Source organism: Pomacea canaliculata, linkage group LG9 (genome assembly GCF_003073045.1).
Source record: "Pomacea canaliculata isolate SZHN2017 linkage group LG9, ASM307304v1, whole genome shotgun sequence".
NCBI lineage: Eukaryota > Metazoa > Mollusca > Gastropoda > Architaenioglossa > Ampullariidae > Pomacea > Pomacea canaliculata.
This window is the reverse complement of record NC_037598.1, coordinates 15,297,702-15,321,262: the sequence shown is the minus strand read 5'-3', so window position 1 is coordinate 15,321,262 and position 23,561 is coordinate 15,297,702. Positions and strand designations below refer to the sequence as shown.

At 40.8% G+C, this 23,561-nt stretch overlaps 1 long non-coding RNA gene across 1 annotated transcript; it reads left to right on the top strand.

Moving 5' to 3' along the window:
• Positions 1 to 2,671: 2,671 nt before the first annotated feature.
• On the top strand, positions 2,672 to 5,689 carry LOC112571505. The gene is made up of 4 exons (XR_003100835.1): positions 2,672 to 3,175; positions 3,798 to 3,919; positions 4,326 to 4,447; positions 4,856 to 5,689. It is a non-coding gene; the product is annotated as an uncharacterized LOC112571505 (long non-coding RNA).
• The last annotated feature ends 17,872 nt before the right edge of the window (positions 5,690 to 23,561 follow it).

Here is a 23,561-nt window from a genome sequence, read left to right as displayed (position 1 = left end):
TGAACTAAGCCTCACAGTCGTACCTGCATGTACGGAAGGTCAACTTTGTCCGACCTGATAACAACGTTGCTCTGGCCACCGGGATCGGTGCTGCGTTCCATGCGGAGATCGTCAGGACTACTGGCGACCTTTTGAGGTGCACCTTCTCCGTACTCCTCTCGTCGCGTACCGGTCAACAGAGGACCGAAGTCTCAGAACACTATTTCTTCTGCGGCGCGACGAGAAAATTCTCCATACGACGCTAGCCAGTGGTAATGGTAAGTCAAATTTAAATAAAAATAACATAAAAAATCTAAACACATACAACTCACGCTTTATTTTTGGTTTTGATAAAAAAAAAATACCACGAAAATGTCTGCTAATCCATTCAGCAACACTAGAAAACCCAGCGTCTGCATTCCTCGCTGGGAGTTCGATTCTTGAGGAGAGGTCCTATCTTGCTACACCGCTGTACAGACGACTAGATACTATGTTGATGGTATCTGCGAAACTGCGCCTAATTTTACATTTTTTCATCACGCGAAGGGTTGAACAAAAATATTGTAACTATAAAACAGATCTGAAAATTTAGATCTTTTGTACATAAAGCGTAAAGCGTTACGAGTCTGGCAAAAGACGACATATAATGTTTTATTATCATTATTCTTCTTATTAAAATATGGTGACAAAAACTTAGGACGTAATGAAATCAACAATTATATGTTGATGTGGATTTTATTCAGGCCACAGAATCATGCATCTCGATCTTTCGCGCTATGGAAATATGAATCTTTGTAAGGGCTTTGTCTACCTGAAAAATAAAATATAAATAAAATAAAAAATAAAAACTCCAAATGATTGCAGATAAGCCACGAACTAAATACAGTGGAACCTCGGTTAGCGAACGCCTCGGATAGCGAATATTTCGGTTAACGAACAAAAATTTCGTTAAAATTTTGTCTCGGATAGCGAACAAAATTTCGGTTAACGAACAGCCACGTGAACCACACGTGACCGACCAGCAGGTCATCATTCGCGCTCGAGACACAGTTACGATCAGTCGTTCCTTATCTATGTGCATCCTTCTTATTTAGTGATTTTTGTGCTTTATTTTAATAAGATAATCCTCAATCATGGCTCCAAAGAAGATTAAGAGCAATTAATAGTAATGAGGTAATGACAAGGAAGCGGCCAACAAATGAATTGTAAAAGGAAATGATTTCAAAGAATGAAGGTGGCATGCGTCAGTCGGATATGTGATGTCGTATTACCGAAGAGTTTTACAAAAAAGACAGAAGGAACAGACACTGGACAAGATTTTACCTTTAACCTCAAAGCTACAGAAAAGGGAAGTTACCCCGATTTTACAATGTCAGGTGTGCTCATGGAGGGGGAATCAGTAATTCCACCCCTTCCTCCCCACACCTGCTTCCACCCACGCCGTGAAAACGGCAAGTTTTCTGATGTTTAAATGCTTTCCTTAATGTTTTGATGTTTATTTAACTCTATTTATATTGCATTTTAACTGTTCTCACGCTGGGAACCAATTAAATCTATTTCCTTTATTTCTTATGGAAAAAATTGTTTCGGATAACGAACATTTCGGATAACGAACAGCTTTCCAGAACGGATTAAGTTCGTTAACCGAGGTTCCACTGTATACGTCCGTGGATATTTAAAATAATTAAAAAATTAATTTTGTGATGCACATTCAAATACCGTTAAGGAAAATGTATATTTAAATCCACATCAGGGAGAGTGATGTCCCTTCGCCTGACTGGCTAGAGAGTACTAGAGCTCTCAGCATTTGTTGTCTGTTAACCTGTTGTGAGTTTCGTTCATATTATTTGTTACATGCTTCTTCGTCTTACTATTCAATTTGATCTGCTTGTCTGCGGACTTATTGGTTCAGCTGCGGCCTTCTGTTGTCCCATCGAAAGCCAGCCATTTGTCGGTAAAAAGATTCCTACTGTGTAGGTCTGCGCTATAAAATCTGGGAACTGGCCTCCATCTACCATTTGCGATTATCGTTGTGATTATTGATTTGGTGCTCTTAAAAAAAGAAAGAAACTAAACAAAAACACTCAAGTAATCTATATTTTGTGATATTCTATTCTGAGGAAGTTTACATCAGTTCTCGGCAATTCATAAAGCGCCAGATCAAATCATATCTGGAGTACCGTACGGTTTCTTGTGCCATTCGTCGCATGACTTTGTGGACTAGCGATCTCTACACAAATAGTTTCTCCACTTCCATCACTTGCAAATTTGACAGTTTGCCATCTTGAACCGCTTCGTTACATTTTGGATTCAGGATCAACGTGTATCAGCAGCGTGGACTAAAACCTTCTGATGTCTTGTGAACTGTTGTACACGGCCTTGGTGTTGAGACGACGCTTCTGCCAGCAATCTGTGTGTGCATGCCGGACTCTGGAAGTTTCCATGGCAGTCCAGTCGACACTGCCCTCATGGCGGCTTCGAATCCCAGCTACCAACACTTTTCTCTATTATAATTGCGTGCGTGTGTTTGTGGGGACTGCATGTGTGTTAGGAACAGGGTGTTGTTGCCCCTCTCTGATGTTAGTCAGGGATTATGGCCCTTACCTTACATATGTGAGTGTGTTGGTTGCGTCGTGCTTACGCGTCAGAACCCGACGTCATTTTATGACGTAATTTTAGAGTGTGATGAGAGTGAAAATTATTTGGAAGGGAGCAGACGACCGGAGACGAGAGATAGGAAAGGACAGGCGTGAAAGAGGTCTTACTGTACATGTGGATGCAGGGACCGGTTAATAAGTAAACTAGTTGCTTGCTCAGTCAAGGAACTACAGAGGGACTCACTGGTAGTGTGGAATCCCCAGCGAAACCGCCTAGACGACGGAGAAGATTTTTGAGAGAGAGGACGGGCGGAAAACTGAAAAGAGGTCTTGCGGATACAGAGACGGCTGTGAGCAGTGAAGAGAGGCGGACTGAAAGTGTGGAGTGTCCGGCTTTGGATCTTGTGTGTTGATCCCAGGGAATATATTCTTAGTCGTCGACTAGGTGTCTGGCAAGTCAGCACTTATATTAAGAACCGGAACGTGTATGTGGTTTCCCCTAAAAGTTTCGTTATGGATATCAGCCAAGTGTTGCCAAGACTGCACAATTTCTGGACCAGGGAAAGGGAGGAATTTACCAGGACGATTTATTTTTGGATGTGAGTAACTAAGACTTTAACGAACTATTCAAAAACATACGTCAACTTTGATTTACAGGCCGCGGCGTGGAAGACATACAGACTTAATTTATAGATATATAGTTCGCAGTAGCGTGTGTGTGTGTGTTTAATGTTGACTGATATAAAAGTTTTGTTGCCCACGACAAATCTATGTGATTTGTGAATGAAAGAACACGTAAGGGGACGTGTGCGCGCAGTGAGTGCGAGTAGTGAGAAAGTGTGAATGGAACTCGTCTCTGACAGTGTGTATTTCAATATGTATGTGTAATACATGCTTGTCGGATTGGTAAAGCGCGTTGAGCCGACTTGGGAATAGGGCCATGTAAACATCTAATATTATTATTTTTATTTTTTATATTGAGCATTCTTTTGAATGGATACCAGCGCATTATAAATAATAATCATCATCATCACATGCTTGATTTTATTTATTAATCAGTCCTTCTCCTTTACCTGTAAACATCTTGTAATTTTCCTTTCCTTCACTTTTTAATTAAGAATGTTATTTATTTAGCTTTGTTCCATCAGGTTCAAACTATAGATAGTTTTTGCTGTTATTGTTTATATAATGTACAATTTGTTCATGATGTGTCTGTGATAGGCTGTGGCAATCACTTTGAGACTGCTTTGAAGGATGTTCCTCCTGAACAAAGATGCAAGTGTCCAAAGGAGAGCAAAATGTAAGGAGCACAAGGCCCACAGCAACATTCCTGATTGAATGAGGTATCTGTGCTATATGAAAAAGAATATATGCTGTCATTGATAATTTTTGTTGCATGCCAGTTCTTCTTAAAATATGTAAACAGTTCTCCATAAAGATGTACACGCATATTTTTGAGTTGTCTTCTCCTAGCTTGATATATTAATTTATTTTAAGACTTTAGTTTTTTTTTTAAAATGGTTCAGGAAAAAAAAACAGCACAGCTTAGATATCAAAATTATTTGTAATATTAAAAACGTAATGCAGAAAAATTTCTTTGAGAAATGCAGATCAAATTTTTTAAAATTAATTTTTGTAAAGTCAGTTTGGTAGAACACTTTTCTATCTTATCTTGGTCCCATCCACTAGATAGTTTTTGCTGTTATTGTTTATATAATGTACAATTTGTTCATGATGTGTCTGTGATAGGCTGTGGCAATCACATTGAGACTGCTTTGAAGGATGTTCCTCCTGAACAAAGATGCAAGTGTCCAAAGGAGAGCAAAATGTAAGGAGCACAAGGCCCACAGCAACATTCCTGAGTGAATGAGGTATCTGTGCTATATGAAAAAGAATATATGCTGTCATTGATAATTTTTGTTGCATGCCAGTTCTTCTTAAAATATGTAAACAGTTCTCCATAAAGATGTACACGCATATTTTTGAGTTGTCTTCTCCTAGCTTGATATATTAATTTATTTTAAGACTTTAGTTTTTTTTTAAAAAAATGGTTCAGGAAAAAAAAACAGCACAGCTTAGATATCAAAATTATTTGTAATATTAAAAACGTAATGCAGAAAAATTTCTTTGAGAAATGCAGATCAAATTTTTTAAAATTAATTTTTGTAAAGTCAGTTTGGTAGAACACTTTTCTATCTTATCTTGGTCCCATCCACTAGATAGTTTTTGCTGTTATTGTTTATATAATGTACAATTTGTTCATGATGTGTCTGTGATAGGCTGTGGCAATCACATTGAGACTGCTTTGAAGGATGTTCCTCCTGAACAAAGATGCAAGTGTCCAAAGGAGAGCAAAAGCAGGTCACCGAGCAGCCAAACACAACAGGGATAAACATTACACAAGAAATATCTTATCAGTGACCTCCCTTATGTCTTCTCGTAATCTGGATAATCTACCTACCTGAAAGTGTTTGTGAGTAGACATGTTTCTCCTTCCCCTGATTGAAATTTATATCCCTGAAGATAATATATGTGGGTGAGTTATAGCTGCACCTACTTGAAAGTGTTTGTGAGCAGACAGGTTTTTCCTTCCCCTATTTGAAATTTATATCCGTGAAGATGGTCATAGGGTAGGTTAAGGTGGAGGAAAATTTGTGTAAATTGTCAGGAATATGTTTGTTGGGATATGTATATTGATGTATGCGGTAGTTGGCTTGTTTTTTTTTTCCTGCTGTAATATTGTTTATACAGCTACTACTAGCCGGTGAGTGGCTTTTTTTTTTCCTGAGGGGGAGTGGGGTCTGAATAAGGGTCCAAAAACATAAAAACATAAGATCATCACCCAGGGCAAAATATGGTGACTATTTTATGTCACCTTCCCTTACCTTTCCTTTGTGTTTGTTTGTTTATTTTTTGTTCATATTTTTTGCTATGTTTTTTGTGCTTTTTGTCTGAGTTCTTGTCAAGCTGAGGCATGTTTCCAAACTTGAGACTGTTCCTTCTCCCCGCTCCCGTCAAGGAAAAACCCCAATCACACCACACACATCCAAAACAATACTACACTCTTTCCTTTGTTCTTCCAACCAAACAACCTATCAACATAAACTTAATCAACACCAAGACCGGCCGGCCATCCCTGTATGGCGCGGCACGCCTCAGGCTGTTGACACTGACAGCCCACTAATAGCTGTCTTTACCACCTCACCCATCCAATTACTTTCCTAATTAAAAAACAAACAGTTTAAAAAAATACATCGCAGCAGGTTTGTGACAAATAGCCCACCACCAAAACCAACCTACGGCTTGGTTAAACTCTATGGAGCAAACCTGCTCAGGTAATCAGTTGATTTAAATGTAGCTTGAGGCGTAAGCGGTTCTTTGCTGTCTCCACCCGTCCTCGTCGGATGGCATCGTCGAAAAAATCTTTACCATTGAGTAATGGTCCCCGTCTAGGCAGAATACTGTTCCTTCCTTAGTCTTCGCAGGCTGGTTTCAAGCTGCGTGGCTGTGACCTGACGTCGCATTCTTGAATTTCAGGATATGCTGAGCTTGCAGTCAGCAGGAAAAGGATGCTACTGTACTAAACAAAGAGCCTTTTATACAAAAGATCTATGCGAACACTGGCGTAAGCGTTGCAGCGGAACGCTGTTGTCCTAGTAACAGAACTACAAGGTAGATGGCAGGGTTTTTTTTTTAATTTCCTGTTTGTATGGCAATAACGTGGCTTAACATGAAGCAGTTGTTCATCGTTGTCTCCACCCGTCCTCGTCGGATGGCTTTGTGCATCGTCGAAAAAGCAGTTGGACATGAGCGAACCTCATTCTTGCTAGCCATGGTTATACGGCGGTGTGTAGGTAAGAAATCAGTTGGATCTACCAAATCTGCATCCACTACCAACACATCAGCTCCTGTGTCACGTAAAGCTTTCGCTGTTTTCTCCCCGACAGTAGCCAGACAATAAGGATTGTATGATCCTGTCTCTGATAGAGCTGACTGGTCGTCGCACCTAACCACAGTCACCTTAGAACTATTTCCAGGAACAAAGCTTTGCTTTCGATTCTTACAGTCTCTCTTTATGTGTCCTGGTTTCCCACAATTGAAACATGTGATTTCCTGAGATCCAGCATGCTCTGTCGACTCATTTCTATCCTTTTGCCCATAGTCTGTTCGACCTGGCACTCCTGGTGAACGTACGTTTGGCAGCCCTACGTGCATCAGCATAGCGCTCCGCCAACATCGCTAATTCCTTCACAGTCTTTGGAGAACATTGGCGGAGATAGATGGCCATTTCTCCTCCTCTAACCTCTAACATCTGCTCTTGCAAAACTAGATCGAGCAAGTCTTCATACTTTGTCTCTTTTCCATATAAGCTAAGCCATCTTTCTACATAGCGGGTCAGTCTGGTGGCAAATTGAGGAAATGTTTCTCTGTCGAGTCTTCGTTCATTTCTAAACTGACACCTGTAGAAAAGAGTTCCACTCTACTGTATGGCTCGGAGTGCTGGCGAATGACTGACAGCGACCTCAACAAACTGTCAGTCTTCCACACCAAAAGCCTGCGAAGAATCCTGGGCATCTTCTGGCCAAGGACGATCTCCAACAAAGAACTACTTGCCCAGTGTGGGCAGGAGAGTATGGCCACCATCCTGCTGAAGAAGCGATGGCGCTGGATTGGTCACGTCCTCCTTAATTAACACCAAAACCGGCCGCCGTTGGCTTCGTCAACTTCAGCAGGTTGCTCCTCGCTTTCCAGCCGAATGTTGCCACCAGAGGCCTCGTGCTCACTGGTCTGCAACAACCGGGAAGATGAAGGATGGCTGGTACTGTCACTACTGGATAATACAATAATGGATTCGCTGGAAGAGTGTTGCTCTGGCACTTGATTTAACTGTGCCCTGAGTCGGTATCGCTTGTTCGCTTCCTCCACCGTTCCACGCTGGATGGCTTTAAACATTGTTTCCTGGATGGTCAATAGGGAATATCGCTTCCCATCAAGGAAGAATCTCTTCCGGATGAAAGATAAAGATGTGAAGTTTTCTCGCTGGATTTTTCTTAGACATTCTTCCAAACTTGCAATTGACAACCGAGGAGGCATTCTCCCTCAATTCGCAGTAAGGCAGTCAGCAGGAAAATGATGCTACTGCTCTAAAAATGGGCCTTTTATACAAAAGATCTGTGCAAAAAGTGGCGTAAGCGTTGCTACGGACCTCTGTTGTCCTAGTAACAGAACTGCGAGGTAGATGGCAGGGTTTTTTTAATTGCCTGTTTGTAGGGCAATAACGTGGCTTAATATAAAAACTTGAACTTCGTATAATTGGTGCATGCAGGAAACACAAAACAATTCCTCATTTCCCAACCCCACAGTTTGAACACACGTTTCTTCCAATGTCTCACAAATATTCAATCTTCTTGCCGTCAGCACACTTCCTCACAAAGTCTCCACTTGAACAGCACAAAATCCACAATGTTTCCACTTCTAACATACACAAATACATCCACGTGAAAGTAACACAGAGTTTTCACTTCTTGAAGTTAAATCTAACTCAGTGCTGGTCAGTAATCCCAGGTGGATACGAAGATGGGGCGAGGTTTCCATGACGACTCATTCTGATGCTCAGCTGAGTCACCTCAGGACGAAGATGGTCCTGTGTTCAACAATATAGAAAAGATTCTATGCAACATTTTGCGTAAGCGTTGCCGAGAAACGCTGTTGTCTACACATAAAACCCACACTGAAACCACACATTCAAACCGAATAAACTGTATACAAACACATAAACATGTAAAACCAAAACATGTCAGCAAGCAGCCTGCTAGAGACAGAACACATAAAAGACTTAGCCATATTGACGTGTTGGTTACACTCATTTTGATCATAACCTCTGCAAAAGTGAGTGGTCCTTAAAAGGACCAAGAGAACTTACTATGGTTTCAAGCTAGACCCCATGGAGTCAGCTTCGCCAGACATCGGCTCAGCATGGGGGCGTCGTCGCTTTGTTGTTCTTGGCTGCTAACTGAGGTCTCACTGGGTGGCAGCAAGAGGCTGCATGACGGACGGTTGACGTTCGAAGCCTGATCATTTTTGCGTGAAGCCGCTGGTCTTCTTCGCAGCTTAATCCTGTACTTGTCATTTTTTTTCCTCTATGTCACCTCTTCCAATTCCTTTATTCACCGCTGAGTAGATTGCAGCCATGGTATACCTCTTGCCATCGGCAAGGAATCGATTCTTGATGGACGAGGCAGATATAAACTGCTCCCTCTGTAATTTCTTCATGCAAACTCTTAATGATGTCCTGGATGGTTGATTATTCTGCATGGTGACGTCGTCTTCTTCTTCGTTCTTCTTCGACTGAAGTCAGTAATCCCAGGTGGATACGAAGAATAGGAACAAACAGAAGAGAAAAACACAAAACACAATAGAAATCCAAAAGAAAAACTCCAAAAGAAAATCCTGGAGAGAAAAACAAAACCAATCTTTAGCCAAATGCAAGTTCATCTCTTTACTATTTTAAACCATATTCATAAACTATCACACTAATATATCACACTCATCAGAAATTTCCCCATTCTTCAACATTAACCACAGGCTCACAAAAAAAAATCATCCAAGATATACACTCACCTTAACAGGTTCAATGTTATACAAAGACACAAACAAATCTGGTAACTCCCAAGTCTTGTCAGGACTTGTACAATACAATACAAATCTGTTGAGGATTTGTGCCCAGAAATACACCAACACCAAGTCCGTCAAGACTGGTTACAAAACAAAAACCGTCCGCTCCGGACGCACTGACAATACCAAAGAGACTGTTCCTTCTCCCCGCTCCGTCAAGGAAAACCGACACAACTGTATACAACACACGTAACATGTAACAAAACATATAAGCAAGCAGCCGGCTAGACAGAACACATAAAAGACGGGATAATATGTTGCAGTAAAAACTGAGAAAAGTTGAATGCTCATTCTGATCAAACCCCTGGAAAAGTGAATGGTCCTGAAAAGGACCTTGAATAAATATTTTTTGCAGAAGATTTTCTATTTTTTTATACGACGCTCTTTTTAGGCTTCCTGATCTACGTTGTCATCGCCTTCTTGCTCTGCCTGCTGGGATAAGGCTGAAGGATGCTCATCGTCGGTTGTGTCTTCTTCATCAGACGTCTCCTCGTTGGATGTTGTTTCGTTTTCCTCGTCGACAAGCGGCAATCTGAATTTGTTGTTGCTAATTTGCAATTTGCCTTTGGCTGTCCAAGCGTGTGCTGCCTCAGCAATTTCTCGATGGGAAAAGCTCTGGTTACATTGGCGTAGACGCGCACGTATTGCTGATACTGAAAAGAACGCCTCCTTCCTCAGTAGCCGAAGGGTGGCTTCAAGCTGGAAAGGCGATGGCTGACATCGTCTTCGACGATCTATTCTTGCTTTCAGGAAGATGGAAGACCGAAGTCTCTCGCTCACTATTTATTGCTAGCGGTTTCTATGGGGTGAGGTTTCCATGACGGGCAGCCGGTGGGTAGAGACTATGGCAACAACATAAGCAATACATGGGGTGAATGATCACGTGAACGCTAAGGGAGGGGGGGGTGGTTGTCATGGTGCGTGACACAGCAGGAGAATGTAGTTGCTATGGTACACTATTTCTAGTTCTTTGTCTACGAGATCAAATGACGGTCCCATTATGACGTCAATTTCTTAATGTTGCTAAAGCTTACCTCAAGCTATTGAAGTTGGACGACAAGGAGGGAAAACTAATGGCTTTCAAATGGTCTAACTCTAACCAATTCATTTGCATCCTATTTAGCGGAGGTTATGATTTGCATGCGTACAAAATCTGTCGTAGTGTACTTCAGCACTTAATAATTTGTTACAGCTGCAATAGAACATGAGGAACATGAAAGCAATCGGAAAGCAATAAACTGAGACTTTTAGGTTGAATGCTCATTCTGACAATACCCCCTGGAAAAGTGAGAGGTCCTGAAAAGGACCTATAAAAAGTGGTTCCTACAAAGAACTAATTTTGATGTCTTTTTTGTACTGTTGACTCGTGGCGTTCGTAGTCTCCCCAGCGTTGTCTGCGCTGCGCTGCTCGCTTTGTTCATCTTCTGAGGAGAGCTCACGAGGCAGAAGGAGGCTGCATGTTGGAATGCTGTCGTTAGAAGCTGCTTGGACGTTGCTTGCCGCTGGTCTTCTCTGCAGCGTCAGCCGATACTTATCATTTTCCCCTTCGACTTCTCCTTGATCGATGGCTTTGCTCAGGGCTGAATAGATGGATGCCATGGTGTAGCTCTTTCCATCCCGAAGAAATTTATTTCTGATGGCCGTTGCAGAGAAATAATTTTCCTTCTGCAAGCTCTTTAGATAGAGTCTTAATGATGTCTTTGAAGGTTGATTACTCGCCATGGTGGCAGCGTCGTCTTCTTCTTGTTCTTCTACGGCTTCACTGAAGTCTGTAGTCACCTGGAAAATGCTTAAACACCTTTTATACAAACAGATCTATGCGCTCAATGTCCAGGAACACTCCACATAGGTTCACTCTTTTTTCAGTGTGGGTGTTGAGTATATCCTGTTGTAGCGCTGTTATATGATCCATTGTGCTATGTTTATTCCTAAAACCACACTGTTCCGGGGGGAGTATGCTATTCTTTTCACAGAAGTAGTTAAGTCTCGATTTAATAATTGTTTCAAAAGTCTTACCTAAGTGGGAGGTAAGTGCTATAGGCCTGTAATTAGCAGGTGATGTCTTCTCTTTACCAGGTTTAAGGATTGGGACCACCGTGGCCGTTTTCCATGAAGCTGGGAATGAACTTTTATCTAGAATTTCATTAAGAGAGTTCAAGGATATGAAGTTTAGTTTTAGAAGGACACCTCTGAAGCATTTCATATGTTATTAGGTCCGGGCCTGGAGCCGAACCAAGCTTTTGTTGGCTAGGGCCTGCTCAAGTTCTACCATAGTTATTATCGCTGTTAGGTGACAAGGGTCATCTTGGTTTAGGGGAGGTTTTGAAGTCGCGTTCAGTCTGCATCCTATGTATTTTGAAGTCGGGGGTCTAGATTAGAATCAGAACTAGCTTCTTGGAATTGGTCCACTAAGATGTCAGCTTTATCTTGGTTAGTTTCGTACTTCAAACCATCTTTCAACAGGGTTGGCATGGTAAATTCTAGGGCCCTGATTAAGTCGTTTAATCTTTTTCCAGCTGTCGTTAATGTTGGAGTTGAGATTTAAAGATTCTGTAAACCTGTGCCAGTCGTCTCGTTTGGCTTGGAAGATAGTCTTCTTGGCTAATGACTTGGCTTTCCTGTAAGCTATTCTGTTCTCTATGGTTTTATGTTTTTTCCATATCCTTAATTTATGTTTTTCTGTTATTAATTACCCGTTTCACATTTTTAGTCCACCAGGCTAGACAGCATATTTATAGTCCCTACTAACACCACCCGGTGTCGCTGATGTGACAGCTATGACAAATGCAGTTTGTCAATTTGTCTGTCTTCGCGTTGATGTCATCGTCAGGGAGCCATATATCATTCACTGACTGAAGTGACTGGAACAAACTCCAATTAGTTTTTTTGGTATTAATTCTGAAGGTTGGAAGGTTAGGTTGATGTATTTTGATAATTGGCATTGAGATCAAAATCGAAAGTGGTCACTCCCAAGGGTATCTACCTCATAACTTCCCACTTCAAAATATTCGCCATCTCCGGAGTACAGATCGATATATCTATGGCTGAATGTGGAGTCTGTGTCGCCCTGACAATAGACATGAGTGGGTCGCCATCATTTAACAAACACATATTAGAATTCTCTAGTGCTTCTTCTAACATTTTGCCCTCCTTTATCCGCTGTTGATGTTCTCCTGATCCCATAGTGGGTTTTTAGCGTTAAAGTCCCTAGTATTATATTAGCTGATAGGAAGACTTTGGCCAGGTCATCTGTAGATAAAGTGTTGTATTATTCAAGCTAGAGATGTATAGTTGGCTAGTTTAACTTTTTACCAGAAGACAAAGTAATTTTCTGCTATGATTACTCTATATCAGGATGAAGACTGTGGAACACCTCAGTAACTGTTAACTCAACTTTGACATAGATAGCTACGCCCCCTCCCTTAAGCGGATGAGGTCGGGACTTGTATAGAGGTGGGAAATGGTAGCCCGGAATGGGAACGGGCCCACGGGTGAAATTTACTTCCTGGAGAGCTATTACATCTGGAAGAGAGCATGTAAGGAAGTTGAATAGTTCACATTTATTGCTAGATAGTGTCCGGCAGTTCCACTGCATAAACTTTACTTGTGTGTTAAGCATGCAGTAGTAAATCCATTAACCCTGACAGGGTTCGTAGCATAGTGAACAAAACTGGGATTCCCTTTTCTTTTTCGTTAAGGTTAGTACTATCCATGAGCTTGCTGCTATAATCATTGACTTTTCGCATGAGAGACATGACGACTGATGAGAGATTGTCAGAAGTCTTTATGTATTTTGTCGAATTCGCAGCATGATGAGGGAGGTTGTCGCGAGGAAGGGTTTCTGCCATATCAGTAGGCAGGCTAGTGTGTTCATGCACTAGCCCTGTTTCAGCTTCAACTAGAGGCTGAGGGGCGAGAACCGGTTCCTGTAGGGGGGGTAACAATCTGGGGGGCCGGTAGAGGAGAAGAAAGCGGAACTTTCGAGATGTTCTTAGAGAACGCTGTGGCATGCTTCCTCCAGTAATCAACTTTGGACGAAAGCAAAGCATCCCGGTAGGACAATTTACCAGTAGCACTGATTTGACTAGCTTGCTTATGTATAACCCTGCAAGGGCAGCCTCCATACCGAGCGCTATGGCCGGTGGTGCCACAATTGATGCATGTGAAATCTTTATGCTCCTGTAGTGTGCACGATCTTGTATCATGCTCTTTACCGCATCGGCCACAGACAGCCTTAAGTTTGCATTTATTCGCGATATGGCCAAACCCGTTACAATTGTAACATTGGCGTTCCTTAGAAATGAATTGATCTACATGATAGGATTGAAAGCCTATCCTGATGGTGTTTGGTGTCTCACTGTCAAGAAACTCAAGAAGGATTGCTTTACTTGGTTGATTTTTGACATACTTTAGTGCTGAAGGTAAACCTTTTCAGCGCTCTTACATTTGGGCCCAGCAGTTGATTTAAGTCTCTAGACTTCCTCAATTGGAATGTTTCTAACCACCCCCAACCCTCTCTTTCTGTCTATTTTAACCGGCAGGTTGTGCCCAGGCTGGTAACATAATACCGGGAAGCCCAAGAAGTGTTTAATGTTTGTCGCTTCTGCTTGTTGGAGCTTACTGGAGCAACCAATGATGAGTTTATTGGTTTGAGCATGTGGTCGTATTTCCACAACCTCACCAATTTTAGCTTTAACTTCCCTCGTTAACTTTACAGGACCAGCCAATACGACTGCCCTGTTTTCCCTCTGTACAGTAGAAATAACTATAGGGAACCGTAGTTCAGGTACATTCCCTTGTCGCTCAGTATTAAAGGACCTATGTAGAAGCTTTCTACCTCGATTTCTGCTAACTACTGGCTGGAATTCATTATCGGAGTCAATGCCAACGTCCAACTCAACTGATTTATCTTCAAACGGAGTTCGAACCTGTATGGGTGAGACCGAGTCGTTACTCGACTCACTCACAATGAAATCATCCTCAAAACTCATTTTTTTTGCTACACTTCTTGTGATAATTTTATCACAATGCCGATTGATATGAGGGTAATCCCCCATCGCTAAACTATAAGTATTGGTCCAAAAGGCTTTTGTTTTTTAATATGAAAGATATTAATTAATAATTAGAGGTAAGGTTAGGTAGGCTAATGCAACAATAAATATATCCTACCGGACACTACACCACCCGACTGCGCCCTGGAAGCCACGGCACCAATATCCACCAATATCTACTGTCCACTTCAGAATCGTAGCTCCGGAAGCATAGTACAGGTAACGTAATCCATGTCTGAACACAGGGGATGAAAGGGGAGTTAATGGGACAGGGAGACGCCAAGAATGGTTGTGCTAGGTACTCCTGGATAGAACGATCCTGTAAACACCTGGAAAATGCTTAAACACCTTTTATACAAACAGATCTATGCGAACACTGACCTAGCGTTGCCGTGAAACGCTGCTGTCCTAGTAACAGAAGGTAGATTGTGGTTGCTATGGAAGACTAATTCTTTGTCTACGTAGATCAAATGACGTACACATCATGACGCCAATTTCTTAATGTTGCTAAAGCTTACGTCAATCTATTGAGGTTGGACTGAAGGGAGGAAAACTAATGGCTTTCAAATGGTCTAACTCTAACCAATTCATTTGCATCCTATTTAGAGGAGGTTATGATTTGCATGCGTACAAAATCTGTCGTAGTGTACTTCAGCATGTAATAATTTGTTACAGCTGCAATAGAACATGAAAGCAATCGGAAAGCAATAAACTGAGACTTTTAGGTTGAATGCTTATTCTGACAATACCCCCTGGAAAAGTGAGAGGTCCTGAAAAGGACCTATAAAAAGTGGTTCCTATAAAGAACTAATTTTGATGTCTTTTTTTGTACTGTTGACTCGTGGCGTTCGTAGTCTCCCCAGCGTTGTCTGCGCTGCGCTGCTCGCTTTGTTCATCTTCTGAGGAGAGCTCACGAGGCAGAAGGAGGCTGCATGTTGGAATGCTTTCGTTAGAAGCTGCTTGGACGTTGCTTGCCGCTGGTCTTCTCTGCAGCGTCAGCCGATATTTATCGTTTTATCTTTAAATTTCTCCTCTTTCGACTCCTTTTTTGAGTGCTGTGTAAACAGCTGATATCGAAAACCTCTTCCCATCCCGTCGTAGTGTACTCAGAGAGCTTAGATATAGAGAGGGTGCACTCCTTCTTTATCCTTACTTGTTAAGAAAAGCAGTGACGGAGTTGCGTCCCTTCGAAATGATATGCTACGCCGCAGTTGCTACTATCAAGCACTACTAAACAAAGTCGTCGCTAGCTGTGTTTATCTTTGGAGTAAATGTCTAGGCGTTTGCGATATGAAATGACGTTTATCTAAGAACATATTTTTGTGTCTTTTATTGATGAGAATTGCTTAGACGAGTGTAGTTTGGGAGAGTTTTAATACAAGTATGACAGCTGACTATATTTAAAAAGGATAACTTTTATAAATTCAAACAGCACATCAATGAGCACAAATTTGCATTTATTTAAAATCCATAAAAATCTAAATTATGAGAATTTATGAATATGAGAAAAGCAGTTAAAAACAGACTTACACATGAATATAAACAAGCCACATTCAGAAGACTTGCTTGCTCACATACTGAGACATATAGATTTCTGCTTACATACAAGCATGCAGCAAAAAATTATCACACATAAATTATCAAACAAATCATAATACTGCTAATAATAATGTATATATTTATCTACATTCATATCCCTTATTGTAAGAACATTGGTGGACAATTTAAAGATAACAGCAAGCAGATACTCACAAGTGATCATTCACACATGTACTTTAAATAAAGATTTATAACATTTTCTCTCACACTGATCTAAAATAATTTTAAATTACTTTAGCTGAAAAGCTACAAATGATGAAACTTCAACATTTTTCTATTTCTTTTTGTTCCTTTTTCAAAAAAGGACACAGAGCTATCTTTCAACGAAAAATGAAGGCGAACATTGATAAACAGATTAATCACCCTTCCTTTCAGATCACATGCACTAAGTGGACAAAAGAGGTCAATGCTTTTTAGCTCTTCCCACAGAAGTCGAATCAACTGAGATTTAACTTTTTTTCCCAGGAAGTAACAGGTCAATATTTTTACAATAGGTACACAGACAGCAATTTAAAATTAAAAAAATATAATATAATTTAAAAATCAAAATGAGAAACACAACACAAAACAATTCCTAATTTCCCAACCCCACAATTCAAACACACGTTTCTTCCAACAATTTCAAAAGTATTCACTCTTCTTGCACAGTTCCTCTCAAAGTCTCACTTGAACCAGCCCAATGTTTCCGCTTCTAAGATACACCATATATCCACATGAAAAGTACACAAAGTTTCCACTTCTTCTTGAAGTTATATCCACAAGAAAATCCACAAGAAAATCTAAAAGTAAAATCCAAAAACAAATCCACAAGAAAATCCAAAAGTAAAATCCAAAAGTAAATCCACAAGAAAACCTCACAAGAAAACCTGGAGGGCAAAAACAAAACCATTATTTAGATAAATGTAAATTCACTCTCAACTATTTCAAACCATGTTCATGAAGTATACACAAATAGATCACACTCATCCAATACAGAAATACACATTCACCGAAAAAATCAACAAAGATTCACACTCACCTCAACAGGTTCAATGCTAACAAAAATACAAACAAGTCTGGTACTTCAAGTCGGTTCAGGACTTGTACCACACAATACAAATCTGGTCAGGATTTGTACAACAACACACAGTCCGTCAAGACTGCTTACAAACAAAAACCGTCCGCTCCGGACGCACTGACAACACCAAAGAGACTGTCCCTTCTCCCCGCTCCCGTCAAGGAAAAACCCCAATCACACCACATACATCCAAAACAATACTACACTCTTTCCTTTGTTCAAAGTAACCACCAAACAACCTATCAACAGAACTTAATTACACAAAGACCGGCCGGCCATCCCCGTATGGCGCGGCACGCCTCAGACTGTTGACACTAACAGCCCCAGTGATAGCTGTCTTTACCACCTCACCCGAACAATTACTTTTACTAATTAAAAAAACATTTAAAAAAATACATCTCAGCAGGTTTGTGACAGTAGAGACTATGGCAACACCGTAAGCAATACACGGGGTGAATGAGGGGGGGGGGTGTCATGGTGTGTGACACAGCAGGAGAACGTGGTTGCTATGGAAGACTAATTCAAACCGACACAAACTGTATGCAACACACGTAAACATGTAAACCAAAACATATAAGCAAGCAGCCGGCTAAAGACAGAACACATAAAAGACGGGATAATATGTTGCAGTAAAAACTGAGAAAAGTTGAATGCTCATTCTAATCAAACCCCTGGAAAAGTGAATGGTCCTGAAAAGGACCTTGAAAAAATATTTTTTGCAGAGGATTTTTTCTTAAAACTATGTTCTTTCAGGCTTCCTGGTTTGCTTTAGCATCTCTTTCCTGGTGTTATACGGCCGAAGGCTGCTCATCGTCTGTTGATTCTTCGTCACCGGACGTCTCCTCGCTGAATGTTGTTTGGTTTGACGTCTCCTCGTTGGAACTTTCTTCGTCTTCCTCTTCCTCCTCGACAAGCGCCAGCCTGAACTTGTTGTTCCTGATTTGTAATTTTCCCTTGGCTGCCCAAGCCCGTGCTGCCTGAGCAACTTGTCGATGACCAAAGCTAAGGTCAGACTGGCGCAGACGCTCACGTATCGCCGACACTGAAAAAAATGCCTCCTTCCTCAATAGCCGAAGGGTCGCTTCCAGCAGGAAAGGCGATGGTTTTCTTTTCCTTCGATGATCCATGCTTAGGTTGAATGCTCATTCTGACAATACCCCCTGGAAAAGTGAGAGGTCCTTTTCTGAGAGGTCCTGAAAAGGACCTATAAAAAGTGGTTCCTATAAAGAACTAATTTTGATGTCTTTTTTTGTACTGTTGACTCGTGGCGTTCGTAGTCTCCCCAGCGTTGTCTGCGTTGCGCTGCTCGCTTTGTTCATCTTCTGAGGAGAGCTCACGAGGCAGAAGGAGGCTGCATGTTGGAATGCTGTCGTTAGAAGCTGCTTGGACGTTACTTGCCGCTGGTCTGCATTCTCTGCATTGTCAGCCGATATTTATCGTTTTATCTTTCAAGTTCTCCTCTTTCGACTCCTTTGTTGAGTGCTGTGTAAACAGCTGGCATCGAAAACCTCTTCCCATCCTGAAGAAATTTGCTCCTGATGGAAGAAGCTGAAAGGTATTGTTCTTTCTGTACTTTTTTTATACAGCGTAGTAATGCCGTCCTTGGCGGCTCTGGATCCTGCATGATTGCGTCGTTTTCTTCTTCTGTAAACTTGCAAGGAAGTAACACAGAGTAACTGGTAACTCCCAAGTCTGGTCAGGTCTTGTACAATACAATACAAATCTGTTGAGGATTTGTACCCAGAAATACACCAACACCAAGTCCGTCAAGACTGGTTACAAAACAAAAACCGTCCGCTCCGGACGCACTGACAATACCAAAGAGACTGTTCATTCTCACCGCTCCCGTCAAGGAAAAACCCCAATCACACCACACACATCCAAAACAATACTACACTCTTTCCTTTGTTCTTCCAACCAAACAACCTATCAACACAAACTTAATTAACACCAAAACCGGCCGCCGTTGGCTTCGTCAACTTCAGCAGGTTGCTCCTCTCTTTCCCGCCGAATGTTGCCACCAGAGGCCTCGTGCTCACTGGTCTGCAACGACCGGGAAGATGAAGGATGGCTGGTACTGTCACTACTGGATAATACAATAATGGATTCGCTGGAAGAGTGTTGCTCTGGCACTTGATTTAACTGTGCCCTGAGTCGGTATCGCTTGTTCGCTTCCTCCACCGTTCCACGTTGGATGGCTCTAAACATTGTTTCCTGGATGGTCAATAGGGAATATCGCTTCCCATCAAGGAAGAATCTCTTCCGGATGAAAGATAAAGATGTGAAGTTTTCTCGCTGGATTTTTCTTAGACATTCTTCCAAACATGCGATTGACAGCCGAGGAGGCATTCTCCCTCAATTCGCGGTAAGGCAGTCAGCAGGAAAATGATGCTACTGCTCTAAAAATGGGCCTTTTATACAAAAGATCTGTGCAAAAAGTGGCGTAAGCGTTGCTACGGACCTCTGTTGTCCTAGTAACAGAACTGCAAGGTAGATGGCAGGGTTTTTTTAATTGCCTGTTTGTAGGGCAATAACATGGCTTAATATAAAAACTTGAACTTCGTATAATTGGTGCATGCAGGAAACACAAAACAATTCCTAATTTCCCAACCCCACAGTTTGAACACACGTTTCTTCCAATGTCTCACAAATATTCAATCTTCTTGCCGTCAGCACAGTTCCTCACAAAGTCTCCACTTGAACAGCACAAAATCCACAATGTTTCCACTTCTAACATACACAAATACATCCACGTGAAAGTAACACAGAGTTTTCACTTCTTGAAGTTATATCCAACTCAGCGCTGGTCAGTAATCCCAGGTGGATACGAAGATGGGGCGAGGTTTCCATGACGACTCATTCTGATGCTCAGCTGAGTCACCTCAGGACGAAGATGGTCCTGTGTTCAACAAATCCCTTTATATAGAAAAGATCTATGCAACATTTGCGTAAGCGTTGCCGAGAAACGCTGTTGTCCACACATAAAACCCACACTGAAACCACACATTCAAACCGAAATAAACTGTATACAACACACATAAACATGTAAACCAAAACATATCAGCAAGCAGCCTGCTAGAGACAGAACACATAAAAGACTTAGCCATATTGACGTGTTGGTTACACTCATTCTGATCATAACCTCTGCAAAACTGAGTGGTAATGAAAAGGACCTAGAGGCTAGAGAACTAATTTTTTTACAGTGTTTTCAATCTTGTGGAGTTAGTCTCACCAGCTCAGCGTTGGCGTCGTCGCTTTGTTGTTCTTGGCTGCTGAGGGCTCACTGGGTGGCAGCAAGAGGCTGCATGACGGTTGACGTTCGTATCTTGTGTGTTGCTTGCCGCTGGTCTTCTTCGCAGCTTCTTCGCAGTCATTTTTTTTCCTCTATGTCACCTCTTGCAATTCACCGCTGAGTACATTGCAGCCAAGGTAGCATGTCATCGGCAAGGAATCGATTCTTGATGGAAGAGGCAGATATAAACGGCTCCCGTTGAAGTTTCAGCATGTAAACTTTTAAGGAAGTCATTGATGGCTTCTGATTCTGCATACTGAAGTCTTCTTCGTCGTTCTTCTTCGACTGAAGTCTATAGTCACCTATAGTCGTTCTGCTTCACTGAAGTCTATAGTCACCTATAGTCGTTCTGCTTCACTGAAGTCTATAGTCACCTATAGTCGTTCTGCTTCGACTGAAGTCTATAGTCACCTATAGTCGTTCTTCTTCGACTGAAGTCTATAGTCACCTATAGTCGTTCTGCTTCGACTGAAGTCTATAGTCACCTGGAAAATGATGCTCCTGCTTAAGCCACTTTTATACTGTAGCACTCTAGTAGTGTACAAAGTAGAATATTTGCCGATGTAACAAGGTAGCATGTCTTTTTTGCTACAAAGTAGAATGTCATTGTTGCGAGGGAGGTCTAGAATGTTCGAGGGTAGTGTCACACACCGCGTCACACACGGTATTCACGCGCATTCAAACAACACACAAGACAACGATCTGTCCATGGGCTTCTCGTCTTACTTTACTAACATAGCCCGCTGGGCGCTGGTACTTATGCCCACTCTAGGCGGATAGCCGTCAACAGGTCGTACACAAATGGTAAACAAAAAAATAGAGAGTACCATGAAGAGTACAGGTACACAAGCAATTCTCTGCTACCTCAATAATACATGAAACACATCAAGACTGGTTACAAAACAAAAACCGTCCGCTCCGGACGCACTGACAATACCAAAGAGACTGTTCCTTCTCCCCGCTCCCGTCAAGGAAAAACCCCAATCACACCACACACATCAAACACACTACCACACTCTTTCCTTTGTTCTTCCAACCAAACAACCTATCAACACAAACTTAATCAACACCAAGACCGGCCGGCCATCCCTGTATGACGCGGCACGCCTCAGGCTGTTGACACTGACAGCTCACTAATAGGTGTTTTTACCACCTCACCCATCCAATTACTTTCCTAATTAAAAAACAAACAGTTTTAAAAAAATACATCGCAGCAGGTTTGTGACAAACCTAGACTGACCACTGATGAATTTCAAAAATGAAAGAAATGCGATTCATTAAGGTTATAATTTCTCTAGCTTACATGCTTTAGGATTGTTATAATTGTAAAACTTCTGTCATACAAATGATTTCTCTAAAATAAATTGTTAACCTACTGAGCTCTTCAGCTTGTACTCTTATAGGCACAACAAAAGTGTCTATTCACAGGCAATGATCAAATATTCTGCCTTTTAAGGCCTTTTCCTATAAAGGTTAAGGTCATTCCATGACGTTTTTTTTAGAGAGTAGAGTGTCACTTTTATTGTACGTGAGTGCAGTACCTACCTCCTCTCCTTCGTTGCCCTACCTTCCCAGCCTTTTTTGAGTTGGATACCCATTTCTGACCACTAGGTCAACTGGGAAAAGTGACATGCGGTACACAGATATTGAACCTATCAGCTCAGATATAACCACTCAATTAAACAGTTCCAATTCATTATCTAACCACCATCCCAGATAAATGTCGTATAAGAAACAGAGGATATGTGATCAATAACTAGGCTAACTATGGGTTTGCAAGATAACAAGACATATTTCAGAATCTTTAGGGAATTTAAATATATCAGTTGTCAAAACAGCTCATCTGTATTGCCACTTACTGTGTTTTATGGTTAAAGTAATTGCTAATATAAATCTACAGAAAAGGTAATATCAACTTCAGCCCAAGGTGATGCAGTGGATAGTTGATGAGATATTAGTCCATCAAGAACAAGCTTTTAAAAATACACCTCAAGAAAAATAACAAAAAATTAACATTTTATTTCTCCACAAACAATAAAATGCCATTTAAAAATTATTTCCCTTGTTTGTTTATATCTTGGGCACAAAGATAAATGATACTTAAAACACATTTCTACTATCATTAAATGTAATCAAAAAAATATTTAGTGTTTTTTTTATGTTGGTATATTGTAAAATATTATTTGTCTGTTATGCATACTTATATTGTTATGTATCTGTGAAAAATCATGTATCCCTTATGTCTTATTAAAAAAAAAAAGTGTGGCCAGAATACCACAAAGATTTGTACATGCAACTTTGCTTATAGGGCAGGTATGGATTTTGAAGACCCCATGCTGTTGATGCTAAATACATTGTAAAAACATTTTGAAAAGCCACAGGCAAATGCAAGACTGCTTTCTGTTGATTTCAATTGTGTTCAATGCAGTGCAATCCCATTTTTAGCAATGACACTGATAGCTGATTCTAAGCTTGCGCATTAATTGGTTTAATGCATATGGGATTTCTTTTTTACTTGCAAACAGCAAAGAATTTTTGTAAATGGTAATCATTCTGATATTATTATTACAAGCACAGGATCTCTGCCAGGCTGTTGTTTGTCATCCCTTTTATATACCAACAGCTGTAAAAATAGTGTTTCAGAGAACAGGTTAAATTTCCACATGATTGCCTATTGTTCACTCTGTTGTAGGGGCATAAGCAAGATCATGCCAATGTATATAAAATGTTGTTGATTGGTGTAATGAACATTTTCTGGAACAGAATGTTAATAAAAAAAAATTTAAAAAAAATTTAGTGTTTTCTTATTTTCACATTTGTATGTTTTTAGAAGCATTTGCAGTAAGGTTTTTTGTCCTTTTGTTAATAATAATAATAAATGTGTGATTTGTAAAGTACATACTCACGCTCCAAGGGAGTATGCTCTTACCGCTTGAGACAAAAATAAGATATGGACAACATAGAAAGGATGAAAGATGAACACCAGTACTGATGACAAATATAGAAAATACAAAGAGATATTGGGTAACAAGAACTTGTTGAAATAATTATTTGCAATTATTTATGCACAATAAACTTGTGGACAAAACAGTTCTAAGGATTTTATTTTGCTTTATTTTGCATCATTTCTACATTACATGCACATATGTATATATCAGACTCAGTTGTACGTAGACTACATGAGTCCCCTGAGTTCTCAGAAAACCTGTTAAATGTTTTCATTCTAACTCATTGTTGCTAATCTGGAGATAAATAAAAACCACAGGTACATACAGCAGGAAGTACCCAGCTGAAAGTAAAAATATACTTTT